Source organism: Phascolarctos cinereus, unplaced genomic scaffold (genome assembly GCF_003287225.1).
Source record: "Phascolarctos cinereus isolate Bilbo 61053 unplaced genomic scaffold, phaCin_HiC Scaffold_4;HRSCAF=312, whole genome shotgun sequence".
Taxonomy (NCBI): Eukaryota; Metazoa; Chordata; class Mammalia; order Diprotodontia; family Phascolarctidae; genus Phascolarctos; species Phascolarctos cinereus.
In genome coordinates this window covers 342,867,579-342,880,660 of record NW_027555847.1, presented here as the reverse complement: position 1 = coordinate 342,880,660, position 13,082 = coordinate 342,867,579, and the positions used below count along the sequence as shown (strand labels likewise).

Here is a 13,082-nt window from a genome sequence, read left to right as displayed (position 1 = left end):
GTGCCCCAGATATACCAGAGCTGACTATATATACTAATTGACTTAAGTATAAAATTAAAAAAAAATGTGAGGCATTGTACTGGGCACTGGGGATATAAAGGCAAAGATGAAACACTTCCTGTCTTCAGGGACTTACATTCTACTAGAGGGAGAGGGGGAGAGATAGCATATATGTAATATATGTGCATGTATGTGTGAATAATTATACCAAGTTCTTTCAAGATAAGAGAGCACTAAGTACTGAATATATGTATGTATATATATATATGTATATATACGCATACATATTTACACAACTATATTCAATATCTCTACCATGAAGCATTCTATTCTCCACAGTTTCAACAGAATGAGTATTGGCAGCTCAGGGAGTATCCTCTGGGAACTGGAGGAAAGGAGTAAGAGTTAAGAGGATCAGGATTCAAAAAGAAAGAAAGAAAAAAAGTCATTTATCAGAGTTCAATAGTGTTAAAAGTAAAATAAAACGTTTGCAGGTTGATTAAAATTTGTACTAGATTGGTAATGGGGAAACACTAGGCTCCCATCTCACTGTTTCATCTCCAGTTATACATAATTTGCAATCAAACCTATATTTTCAAAAATGTGAAAACATGTTAAATGTGTATACTAATCTAGTTCCATTGGCAAATTCTGAGAAAGAAATGAGAAGGTGGTATTATTACATTACCAGGTAGCTTACACATTCTAATTCCTCATTCCCTAAAATGAAACCATATGGAAATAGCTTCCCCTTTAAAAAATATGTTCAATGCCATTGCGCAGTAGAAATAAGATATGAAATAACCACAAACATCCAGGATGCATACCAGAAGACATCATTTTCAAGTCAGTCATCTCAGTTACAAGGCAGAGAGTGTCTTCGTCGGCAGCGTATATTTGGCAGTTCCGTCTGGTTGCATTTTTAATGATAGTTAAAAATATCATCTACTGTAGCCAGCATATCATAGGATCTTTTCATTATTTGACAGTTTTGACAGACATTATTGATTTGGCCAGCAACGGCAGCTAACCAGAAGGGGACAATGTGACAGTTTTATGTAACAAAAGGCACAGTGTCATGTCAACTGAACTAAATGTTGTACAGAGTGACAGCAGGACAAAAACTCCTTTCAGACTTAATTTTCTGCTTCATTTTTTCCCCCCACCATCAATACATAAGGCAGTGCAGTAGGTGACACAAATTAGCGGGATGGAGCGAAAGGTCTCTCCCTGCCTCTGTTGCTATACTTGACTACTTTCCACTATGGTCCTTGCAATTATTTTTAGGTTGAATGAACAAGAAGAGCAGCTTATAGCAATCAACCTACCCCTATAGGAGAAAATATATCCCTTGTCAAGATGCTTTATATGTTTCTCCTAGGTGGCTTTTGGGAAAAAGATGAAAGGAAAAAAGGCCCCCATCTGCTGGGTCATGCCTACAAGACACATTCTGTCAAGTCTTAAAAGCAACAACAGCTTTGCCTGTGGGATACCTATAATTATTATGCGGGGCAGCCCTAAGCCTGCTGCGTGCATTGTTCTGCTAACACAAGACAGAGGGAGTACAGTGGCTCCAGGCTGTGAGCTGATCAAGTGAAACTTTTTGATTTTGTTCTCATGAGGATCGAGCACCTTGTAGAGACCACGAGTGCCTGCCTTTGGCCTTCCTTTGGGCTCAGCAGACTGAATCTGTCATGCTGAGTTAAACAATGGCTCTAGGACATAAGCTTTCCGGCCCCTGTCATTTTTTCCTCCTAATTCAATCTACGTTTAATCAATGAAAGTAATTTCTTGTTTGTTTAAGTCAAATATTCAATGGATTTTGGGGATTTTCTAGTAATACACCTTCACCTTGACCCTCTCCATCCCTTCCCCCTTTAACCTTTGACTACTCTTTGAAGAATGGGATCACTGGCAATGGTGATTCTTCACCACTGCTGAGTTGTTCACACCCCTGTGTCTTCTTTTATGTGAACATTGAATGGAATTTTGCAAGTATGGTAATCACAAAGAAAAAAAAGTGAAAAAAATTGAATAACAAGAACATGACAGAAACCACAAGGATATTATCATCACAATTTGTGGGATTCTAGTATCACTCTCAGACAACACAGATAGAAGCTGCTTTTGTGTGGTCATTTGTTTGCCTTAGGAGTGTAAAGACTTGCTTTTTCTAGACACAGGCCATCACTGTTATTGAAGAGTAGCCAGTAGTGACTTATGCAAGTTCAAGGACTTTATTGATCGGTCTAGCTATTCTTAATCAAAATCTGTCTTCCTTTCCACTCATGGTGATTAAATAAGTCTGAGGAGCTTGACATCAGGGCTTCAACTTTTTTATTGGTTCTTGGCACTCTCAAAAAGTGCTGAACTCAACATTTTAGTAACTAACAATTGCCAGCCAAGAAAGCAAAATATCAGATAAACTTGGGGCAAATGGCATCACTTATATCTAGAAAACTAATTAAACCTGCTCAAGATAAATCAGTGATAGTTTGAATGCTTAGAAAATAAAGGAATCTCTCTCTCTCTTCTCCATATATATATATATGTGTATATATATATATATATATATACACATATATATGTTTAAACACATGCACATATATGTTTATATAATGCTTTGTTATATTAAAATAGAATTTTTAAAAATTTCATAATTTTTTTGACCTTAGAAACTCATAATGAAATTGTGGCAGGCTTATGGTGGTCAACAGCGACACATATGTTCTGATTCAGTGTTCAAGTGTGAGTAATGACACATGAGCAAGGAATTCAAAAATAAAGAAGATTGAAAGGAGAAGTCATGGTAAAGAATTCTGACACTCAGGAAGTGGTAATGATCATGGAGAGTAAAGAGGTTCATTCATCCCTGTCATGGACTTACCTTTGGATAGATAGGCATTGCTATCCTACTGTAGAAAAATCCAATAGAGTTTGTCCCAGTATTAAGTTTGTAGAAATGGAGGTGAGTAACTGATCTCAAGTAAGAGACAAGGTAGAAACTAGGATATAGATTTTGAGACCTATATCCATGACATGGAAAGTGAAACAGAATCTGGCTGCCTTCCTGTCTTGTACTGGCATATGTGGCTTGCAGGAAAGATACCAGATGTCTTAAAGTTTTTGCATTTATTAAACTGAACAGGTTGTGAATGAAAACCTGTTTTGTGCTCAGCTTCAAACTAGAGCCAGAGCTGAGTATGGAACTGTCTAAATTTTGCCCTCTCTGCTGCTTGGAGGAGGCCAGAGTAGGACTTGGGGATTGTGATTTGGAATTATGTTGAAGTGAAAATAGATATTAACATAAGTATTCTATCTTACCATTTTGATATCAGATTTGCTCTCAACCACCATCACTCAGCAACTTCTCTTTCCTTGAGATGTATAAACCTAGATATAATACTCTATTCAGATGCTGGATGCTGTTATCCCTGGGAGCTGGATCAATCAAGCAAGCAAGCACTTGTGGACCTCCTACGATTTGCCAGGCAATTCTAGGCGCTGGTAATACAGAAACAAAATCAAAATAGTCCTACCCTCAAGGAGCTGAAATGCTACTGAAGGATAGATGTAATATATACACATACAAGTAAATAAACAATATATACCAAAAAAATGTCAGGAAGAAAAAGGTAATGAAATAAACATTTATTAAACCTCTAGGATGTGCCAGATACTCTTCTAAACACATTCCAGATACTATTTCAAGGTAGCTTTGGAGGGGAGAGCATTAACAGCTGGGGTGATCAGGAAAGACTTCATGTAGGTGATGTGTGAATTAAGTTGTGAAAGAAGTAAGTGATTCTAGGAGGCAGAAGTAAGGATGGAGTGTATTCTAGGCACAAGGCAATAGCCACTGCAAAAATATAGAGTCTGGCAGAAGCAGTACTAGCTAGAAGATAAGTCTGGTTGACACATAGAGTAAATTAAGTTGAGTTATGTATAACAATGTTAGAAAGCGACATTGGAGACAAGTTGCAAAGATCTTTACAAGTAAAACTGAGTTCATGTTCTACCTTACAAACAATAGCGAGCCTTTGGAGTGTATGAGTTAGAGAGTTACTTAGACTTTCATCTTAGGACAATTACTTTAACATCTGCAATAATCTATGCCAGAAATGATGAGGTCCTGAATAAGGGTGGTAGTTCTGAGAGGAAAGAAAAGGGAATAGAAGGTAACTGTAGAGGTACAAGCAATGGGATTTAATAATTGATTTTATATATGGGGTGAGGGAGAGTAAAGAGTCAAAGATAATACCAAGGTTTCAAACCTGGTTGACTAGAAAAATGGTAATGACCTCAGTAGAAATAAGAGAGGTCAGAAAAAACATGTTTGTTTGTTTGTTTGTTTTTTTAGGATTAATCAATAGATTTTTTTTAGACGTGTTGAGTTTAAGAAGATATTAGACATGAAGTTTGAAATATCCAATAAGTACTGGAAAAGGCATTACTGAAGCTTAGGAAAGAGACAAGAGCTAGATGTATAGATCTATGATTCATAATGGAGAAAGTCATTAAATATGTAGGAGCCCATGAGTTCACCATTAGGAAAATGCAAAATGATGGAGATGGTCCAAGACAGAGCTTTAGGTTATGCGTAAAATTAGTGAAACAATAGTAATGATGAAACCTTAAAGTAGAAAAATGAATAGAATTTTCTTGGAGTACTAAAATCTTTAAGTGGTTTTTTAAGGTCACCAACCTATAAATTCACAAATGCTGTCACCAGATAGTGTTAACAAATGTTCAACATCCCAAAGTTTTTCCATGAAAAATGGTCTTTTTGCTGAGGATCTTGGGCTGTTGGTTATATTAACCCATGATGTGATAGGACTGATATTTCCAAGTTTACCTTATGTTCTCTGCCCACTCCCTCCTCCACTGGCCCAATGCACAAAATGGGGAGACTACACCTCCAGGGTACTCCTTCTTCCCCAGTCTTTCATGCAAAGGAGACAAAACTGTCAACAGGAATTGATTGGCCCCAGGTTTTCAACTCAGCTTTCTCCTCACCTAAGGCATAAAGAGTCCAAGTCTCTGTCACTTGAGTAATTGTGGCCTCTCAGATTTAGTCTACTCCTGAAGACCCGATGAGTTGCTATGTTCTTCACAACATTCTGACCTGATAACCAGACATGTTTCCATAAGGAGACTGGAAAAGGGGTCATATCCAAACTAAGTGTCAATGTATCCTTATTGCATATCTTTGTTAGGGCAAAGTAAACCACTGTTTAACTGTTCAATGACTTGTATTTGAATATATCATTTCTTCCCTCCAACATCAAACTTGAAAGAAGAGAGTGCTGGCGTTAGAGCTGCCCCTGACACATGGACTATCAGGAGATAAGCTTAGTTTGGTATAAACAAAAAAAAAAGTCAGAAATCACCTATATACTATGAGAATATAGTTACCCCCAAAATATGAGATACATTTACTTCTGCAAGGAGAATGCATTGGATTTCCTGGGACTAGTTGTCTCCTTTGACAAGAAATATGAATCTTTGCGTTTCATGTTTTATAATTTGTAAATATCAGTACCCAATTACTTTTTCTGAGATATACACATTTTCACCCCTACATATTTTTATTTTGTTAAATGTTTCTCAATTACATGTAAAATTTTTTGAATTACAAATACTTTCCCTTCCTTCCCCCCTCATTTATACACACACACACACACACACACACACATATATATATGCACTCACATATATATATATATATGACTATATACATATTATATTAATAATATAGTACATATTAAGTAATGTAAAACATATTTCTATATTAATCATGTTATTAAAAAACAGACAAAAAAGCAAAATAATAAATGAAAAAAACATAATACTTCAATCTGCAATTAGATTCTATCAGTTCTTTCTCTGGAGACAGATAGCATTCTCCATCACGAGTTCTTCAGAATGCCTTGGTTCATTGTATTACTGAGAAAAGTGAAGTAATTCAGAGCTGATCATCATTACAACATTGTTGTTACTATGCTCAATATTCTCCTGGTTCTGCTCACTGCACTTTGCATTAATCTTTCCAGGTTTTTCTGAAAACATCCTGTTCATCATTTCTCTTTTTTAAATTTTTTTAATATAGATTTTCTTTTTGGTTTTCAGCATTTACTTCCACAAGATTTTGAGTTCCAAATTTTCACCCCATCTCGCCCGTCCCCCACCCCAAGATGGCATGCATTCTGAACACCCATTCCCCTAGTTGCCCCTGTTTTCTATCTCTCCCCCATTCTCTTATCCCCTTCCCCTTCTATTTTCCTGTAGGGCAGGATTGACTTCTGTACCCCATTTCCTGTATTTCTTATTTCCCAGTTGCATGTGAAAACTTTTTTTTAAACACGTGTTTTTAAAACTTTGGGTTCCAAATTTACTCCCTTCCTCCCTCCCCACCCACTCTCATTGAAAAGGCAAGCAACTCAATATAGGTCATACATGTGCAGTTACTTCCATAGTAGACATGTTGTGAAATACTAACTCTATTTCCCTTAATTCTATCCTGCCTCCCCATTTATTCTATTCTTTCTTTTGACCCTGCCCCTCCTCAGAAGTATTTGCTTCTGATTACCCCCTTTCCCAATCTGCCCTCCTCTCTTTCATCTCCTTGCTCTCTTGTCCCGTTCCCCTGCTATTTTCCTGTAAGGTAAGACAGATTTCCATACCCCATTGAGTATGTATGTTATTCCCTCCTTAAGCCAATTCCTATGAGAATAAGATTCACTCATTCCCTCTTACCTTCCTCCATTTCCCTCCACTGAAAGACCTTTTCTTTTCTGTTTTTTTCTGAGATATTTTACCCCATTCTACCTCTTCCTTTCTCCTTTTCCAGTATAATCCTCTCTCACCCCTTAATTTTATTCTCCAGATATGACCCCTTCATCTTCAACTCACCCTGTGCCCTGCATCTATCTATCTATCTATCTATTATCTATCTATCTATCTATCTATCTATCTATCTATCTATCTATCTATCTATCTATGTATCTATGTATCTATCTATGTACATACATATAATTTTTTTTCCAACTACCTTAATACTGACAAAGGTCTCATGAGTTACAAATATCATCTTTTCATGCAGGAATGTAAACAGTTCAACCTTAATAAGTCTCTTATGATTTCTCTTTCCTGTTTACCTCTTCATGTTCCACTTGAGTCTTGTATTTGAAAGTCAAATTTTCTATTCAGCTCTGGTCTTTTCATCAAGAATGCTTGAAAGTCCTCTATTTCACTGAATGACCATTTTTTCCTCTAAAGGATTATACTCAGTTTGCTTGGTGGGTGATTCTTGGTTGTAATCCTATCTCCTTTACCCTCTGGAATATTACATTCCATGCCCTTTAATGTAGAAGCTGCTAAATCTTGTGTTATCCTGATTGTGTTTCCATAATACTTGAATTATTTCTTTCTGGCTGCCCATAACATTTTCTCCTTGAGCTGGGAACTCTGGAATTTGGCCACAATATTCCCAGGAGTTTTCCTGTGGGGATCTCTTTCAGGAGGACATTAGTGGATTCTTTCAATTTCTATTTTGCCCTCTGGTTCTAAAATATCAGGGCAGTTTTCCTTGATAATTTCTTGAAAGATGGTGTCTAGGCACTTTTTTTGATCATGGCTTTCAGATATTTCAATAATTTTTAAATTCTCTCTCCTGGATGTATTTTCCAGGTCACTTGTTTTTCCAATGAAATATTTCACATTGTTTTCTAATTTTTCATTCTTTTGGATTTGTTTTACAATGTCTTGATTTCTCATAAAGTCATTAGCTTCCAATTGCTCTATTCTAATTTTTAAGGAAGTATTTTCTTCAGTTAGCTTTTGGACTTCCTTTTCCATTTGTCCAGTTTTTCTTTTTAGGGCATTTTTCGCATCATTGGCTTTTTGGACCTCTTTTGTCATTTGGGTTAGGCTGTTTTTTAAGGTGTTATTTTCTTCAGTATTTTTTGGGTCTCCTTTAGCAAGCTGTTGACTTGTTTTTCATGATTTTCTTGCATCACTCTCATTTCTCTTCCTAGTTTTTCCTCTACTTCTCTTACTTGCTTCTCAAAATCCCTTTTGAGCTCTTCCAATGCCTGGGACTAATTCATATTTTTTTGGAGGCTTTGGATGTAGGAGCTTTGACTTTGAGTAGGACTTTGACTTTTCTGGTTGTATGTTTTGATCTTCTTTGTTACCAAAATAAGATAATATAGTTTGACTCTTTTTGCAAGGTTTGCTCATGATCCCAGCCAATTACTTAAGTTTGGTAAGTTAAGAGTCTGTTTCCAATGTGGAGAATGTACTGTCTCAAGATTTGGGGGTTTGTACAGCTGTTTTCAGAGATACTTCTAAGGACCTGTAAATTTTTGGTGCTTCCAAGGTGTTATGATAAAGTGTGAGGTGTTTACTCCTTTCCTGGCCTGTGCTCTGGTCTATGAGTGACCACAGGCAGTCTTTTTTGTCTTGGAATTATGAGGAGAATTTCCTCTCCTAGGCCACTATAAGCTCCACCATGCCAGTGTTCCTCCTAGCCCAGGACCATCACCCAGAACTGTGAACCAGATCTAAGCTTGGGCAAAGTAAGAGATTCCTGCCTCAGCACTGGCAAAGAGATCCCTGCAATCCCCCTCTGATCAGCCACTCAATTCCCCCTCAGCCTATGGTCTGGAAGCTCAGGATACAGCCACCACACCAGTGCTGTGCTCCCTTGAGAGCTGAGACTGAGACCTGAGCTCCTCTCTTACCAGAGAAACAGATTTTTTCCACTCACCTTCTAAGTTGTGTTTGGTGGTCATAGGTTGAGAAGTCTGGAAACAACCACACCTGCCTGCAATTCAGTCCTCTGAGGCCTGTTCCAGGTTTGCTGCAGCCTGTAAGCCCACGCCAAACTGCATTTCGCTCCCTGCCCAGCATGATGTACTTTTCTGATTAAACATCCAGGCTGTCTTGGGCTGGAAATTTGCTTCGCTTTGTCTTTTTGGGTTCTGTTGCTTTAGAATTTGTTTAGAGACATTTTTTACAGGTATTTGGAGGGGTTTGAGGGAGAGCTCAAGCAAGTCACTGCTTTCACTCTGCCATCTTGGCTCCCCTCCCCCTCCCCATTCATCGTTTCTTATGGCACAACAATATCCCTTCGCTGTTGTACACTATAACTTGTCCAACCATTTACCACTCGATAGGCATTCCCTCAATTTCCACTTCTTTGTGAGCACAAAAAGAGGTGTTATAAGTATTTTACTTTATCTTTGAGCTCTTTGGACTACAAACCTAGAAGTTCTGTCACTGTCAAATAGCAGGCAAAATTTGATAGCCCTTTGGACATAGCTCCAAATTGTTTTACATAATAATTGGATCTATTCACAACTCCACCAACAGTATGTTAATATCCCAATTTTCACATCCCTTCAACATTTATCATTTTCCTTTTCAGTGATACTAGACAATCTCATAGCTGTGAAGTGGTGCCCCAGAGATGTTTTGATTTGCACTTCTTTAATCAATAGTGATTTACACCAGTTTCTCATATATCTATAAATTGCTTTGGTTTCTTCTTCCCCAAAGCTGTCTGTTTATAGCCTCTGATCATTTATCAGTTGTGAAATAAATTTTGCTATTATAAATTTGAGCCAGTTTTCTATATGTTTGAGAAATGATGCTTACCAGGAAAAAAAAAAACCTTGGTGTAACAATTTCCCCAGTTTTTGCATTTCTTCTAATCTTGTCTACATTGGTTTTGATTATGCAAAACCTTTTTAATTTAATGTAATTAAAATTATCCATTTTACATCCCATAATGTTCTCTGTCTTTTCTTTGGTTAAAATAATTTTCCCTTATCCATAGATATGACAGACAAAGTATTCCATGCTCCCCTAATGTCATAATGCTTATGATATCACTCTTTTTATCTAAACCATGTGATCCTTTCAGCTAACTGCTTCTGTTTTATGGGTGAATTCATTCTATTCACATTCATAGGTATGATTACTGTATATTTCCCTCAATGCTACTTTTTTACCCATCTATCCTTTTCCCTCTCTCTTTTCATCCTTTCCCTCCTTAATAGTTTTTGCTTCTGACTACTGCCTCTCCAAATCCACTCTTCCTTCTATGAGAGGGTGCTTTCCTTATTGCCTCCCTTCCTACTTCACTGTAGGGTAAGATAGTTTTCTATACCCAACTGAGTGTGTGTCTTACTTGCTCTTTGAATGAATTCCAATGAAAGTAAGATCCACTCTTTACACTCCCCACAACTTTCCCCATCTTCTCCTGCATTGTAAAAGCTTTTTATGCCATTTTTATTGAGATAATTTTCCCTATTCTATCTCTCCGTTTCTCCTTCTTCTAATGTATTTCTCTCTCATCCCTTAATTTTATTTTTTAAATAATCATCCCACTATATTGAATGCACAGCCATGTTCTCTATGTAAACACCTTCTAACTGCTCTAATAATGAGAAAGTTCTTAGGAGTTACAAGTTACATCTTCGCATCCCATAACTGAATCCATTATGATTTCTCTCTCCCATTTACCGTTTTATGCTTCTCTTGAGTCTTGTATTTGAAAGTTAAATTTTCTATTTAGCTCTGGTTTTTTCATTAGGAATGCTTGACATATTATTTACTATTCTTTTTCTTCTGTTATGTTTTATTTCCTCTTTCTGGTGGTTCCTCCTATTGGTTCCAATTCTTGCACACAACATCACTAATATAAAAATATGTTTAATAGGAATGTATATATATAGCCTGTATCAGATTGTGTGCTATCTTGGGAAGGGAGGTGGAGAAAAATTTAAAAATCAAAAGCTTATGGAAGTGATTGTTGATTAATCAAAATAAATTTTAAATAATACTTGGTACTTGGAGTGCCAGGGTATGTTTCTAATAAGAAATTCTAGTTCTTTACCAGTTAAGTTTTTGTGTAATTAAATTGCTGTTAGTGACTATTAAAAAAAAAAGAATGCTTGACATTCCTCTATTTCATTTAATATCCATTTTCCCCTGAAGATTACCCTAAAATTTTAAAGGTGTATGATTTTGGTTGCAACCTTAGCTTCTTTGCCTTCCATAATATCATATTCCAAGTCTTCTGATTCTTTAATGTAGAAGATGCTAAGCCTTGTGTTATCCCTACTGTGCCTCCATGATATTTAAAATGTTTCTTAGTGGTAGATTGAAATATTTTCTCCTTGACCTGTGAGCTCTTAAATTTGTCTATAATAGTGGGAGTTTTCATTTTGGGATCTCTTTCAGGAGGTGGTCAGTGTATATGTTTTTTTCAATTTCTAGTTTATTCTCTAGATCTAGGATTTCAGGGCAATTTTCCTTGACAATTTCTTGAAACATGATATCTATACTTTTTTTGGTGATTTTCAGGTAGTCCAATGATTCTTAAATTATCTCTTTTCAAACTATTTTTCAGGTTAGTTTTTTAAAATTACATATTTCATATTTTCTTCTATTTCTTTTTCATTTTTAAAATTTTGTTTCTTGTTTTGTGGTGTTATTAGCTTTTACTTTCTCAATTTGAATTACATTTTTTTCAGTGAGTTTTTGTACCTCCTTTTCCATTGGCCAATTTTACTTTTTAAGGACTTATTTTTTTCAGTGAATTTTTGTAAAATTTTTTTTCTATTTGGCCAATTCTGCTTTTTAAGCAATTTTTTTCCTTTTCGATGGATTTTTGTGCCTCTTTTATCACTTTGCTTATTCTGTTTTTTAAGATGTTATTTTCTTCAGTATTTTTGTGTCTCCTTTATCAAGCTGTTGACTCTTTTTTTAATGATTTCTTTACATGACTCTCATTTCATTTCCCAGTTTTTTCACTACCTGTCTTATTCAACATTTATACTCCATGCATGCTTATGAAAATTTTTGGTGGGCTTGTGTTTAATTTACGTTTTTCTTTGAGGCTTTGTTTGTAGCTCTTTTAAGTTAGTTGTGTTTTGGTAAGTTTCTGTTTAGACCTTCCCAATCATCATAGTAACTTTCTATGGTGAGATTCTTTTTTCTTTTTGTTTGCTCATTTTTTTCAGCCTATTTCTTGATTTTTAACTTTATACTAAATTTGGGCTCTGCTTCCAGGATATAGGGAACACTATACCAAGCTTCAGGTTTTTATGCTGCTGTTTTTAGAATCTGTTAGTTTTCAATGCTTCTAAGCACATTAAAGGAAATGTGTGGACAATGCTTTCCTGGCCTATGCTGTGGTCTTTACACAGTAAAGGATCTTCTTCCCCTGTAACTGCAATTGTTAGTGGTCCTCTTGGACCTGGATTTGTGACCATGTCATCTGTTTTCCTACACAAGTACTCATGCTCCTTCCTGCACTGGATATGAGACCAGGGCCTCTACTCCCAGCAAATGATTCCCTATAACCTCTTTCTCACCAACTATCTCATACCTCTTTCCCATCTTCAGGCTCAGCGCTCCTGAAGCTACTGCTGTCACTGTCGAAGTTACCTCTAAGACATGCTGCTGTTGTTGCTGGGGTGTGCTCTGAGCTCTAGGCCATTCATTCATGCATGACAGAACTTTTCTTCTGACCTCAAGTTATTTTGGACTGGAAATTTGTCTCATCCCTACCTTTTGTTGGCTCTGATGCTTTAAAATTCAATTTGAGGCATCATTTTTTAAGTTTTTTGAAAGAGAAAGTTGGGAGAGTCAGGTAAGTTCCCACCTCTACTCTGCCATCTTGGTTCTTCTTGTTTTTAATCAAGTGAGTCTTTCTGAGACAGACAGACAGACAGAGAGAGAGAGAGAGAGAGAGAGAGAGAGAGAGAGAGAGAGAGAGAGAGAGAGAGAGAAAGCTTCCTCCTCAATACAACCAGTATGCCTTGTTATAGCCCACCTATGCTTGAAGCTGTAGTGGAGGAAGAGTGAGGTATTATGCACTCCATGCCAAATAGCTAAAATATAAATGTCAGTTGATAAATTATAGTATTATTAATAATGAAGCATAGATTTAAATCTAGAATGGACCTTAGAAACTACCTAGTCAAATATGAACTTATTAACATTTACAGTTGAAGAAACCTATGTCTAAGCAAATTTAGTGACTTGTCCAATATCATACAAGTAATAAC

At 36.4% G+C, this 13,082-nt stretch overlaps 1 pseudogene; it reads right to left on the bottom strand.

Moving 5' to 3' along the window:
* Positions 1-12,519, bottom strand: part of LOC110216169 (UBX domain-containing protein 6 pseudogene) — a 75,483-nt pseudogene extending 62,964 nt beyond the window's left edge.
* Between the last annotated feature and the right edge of the window lie 563 nt (positions 12,520-13,082).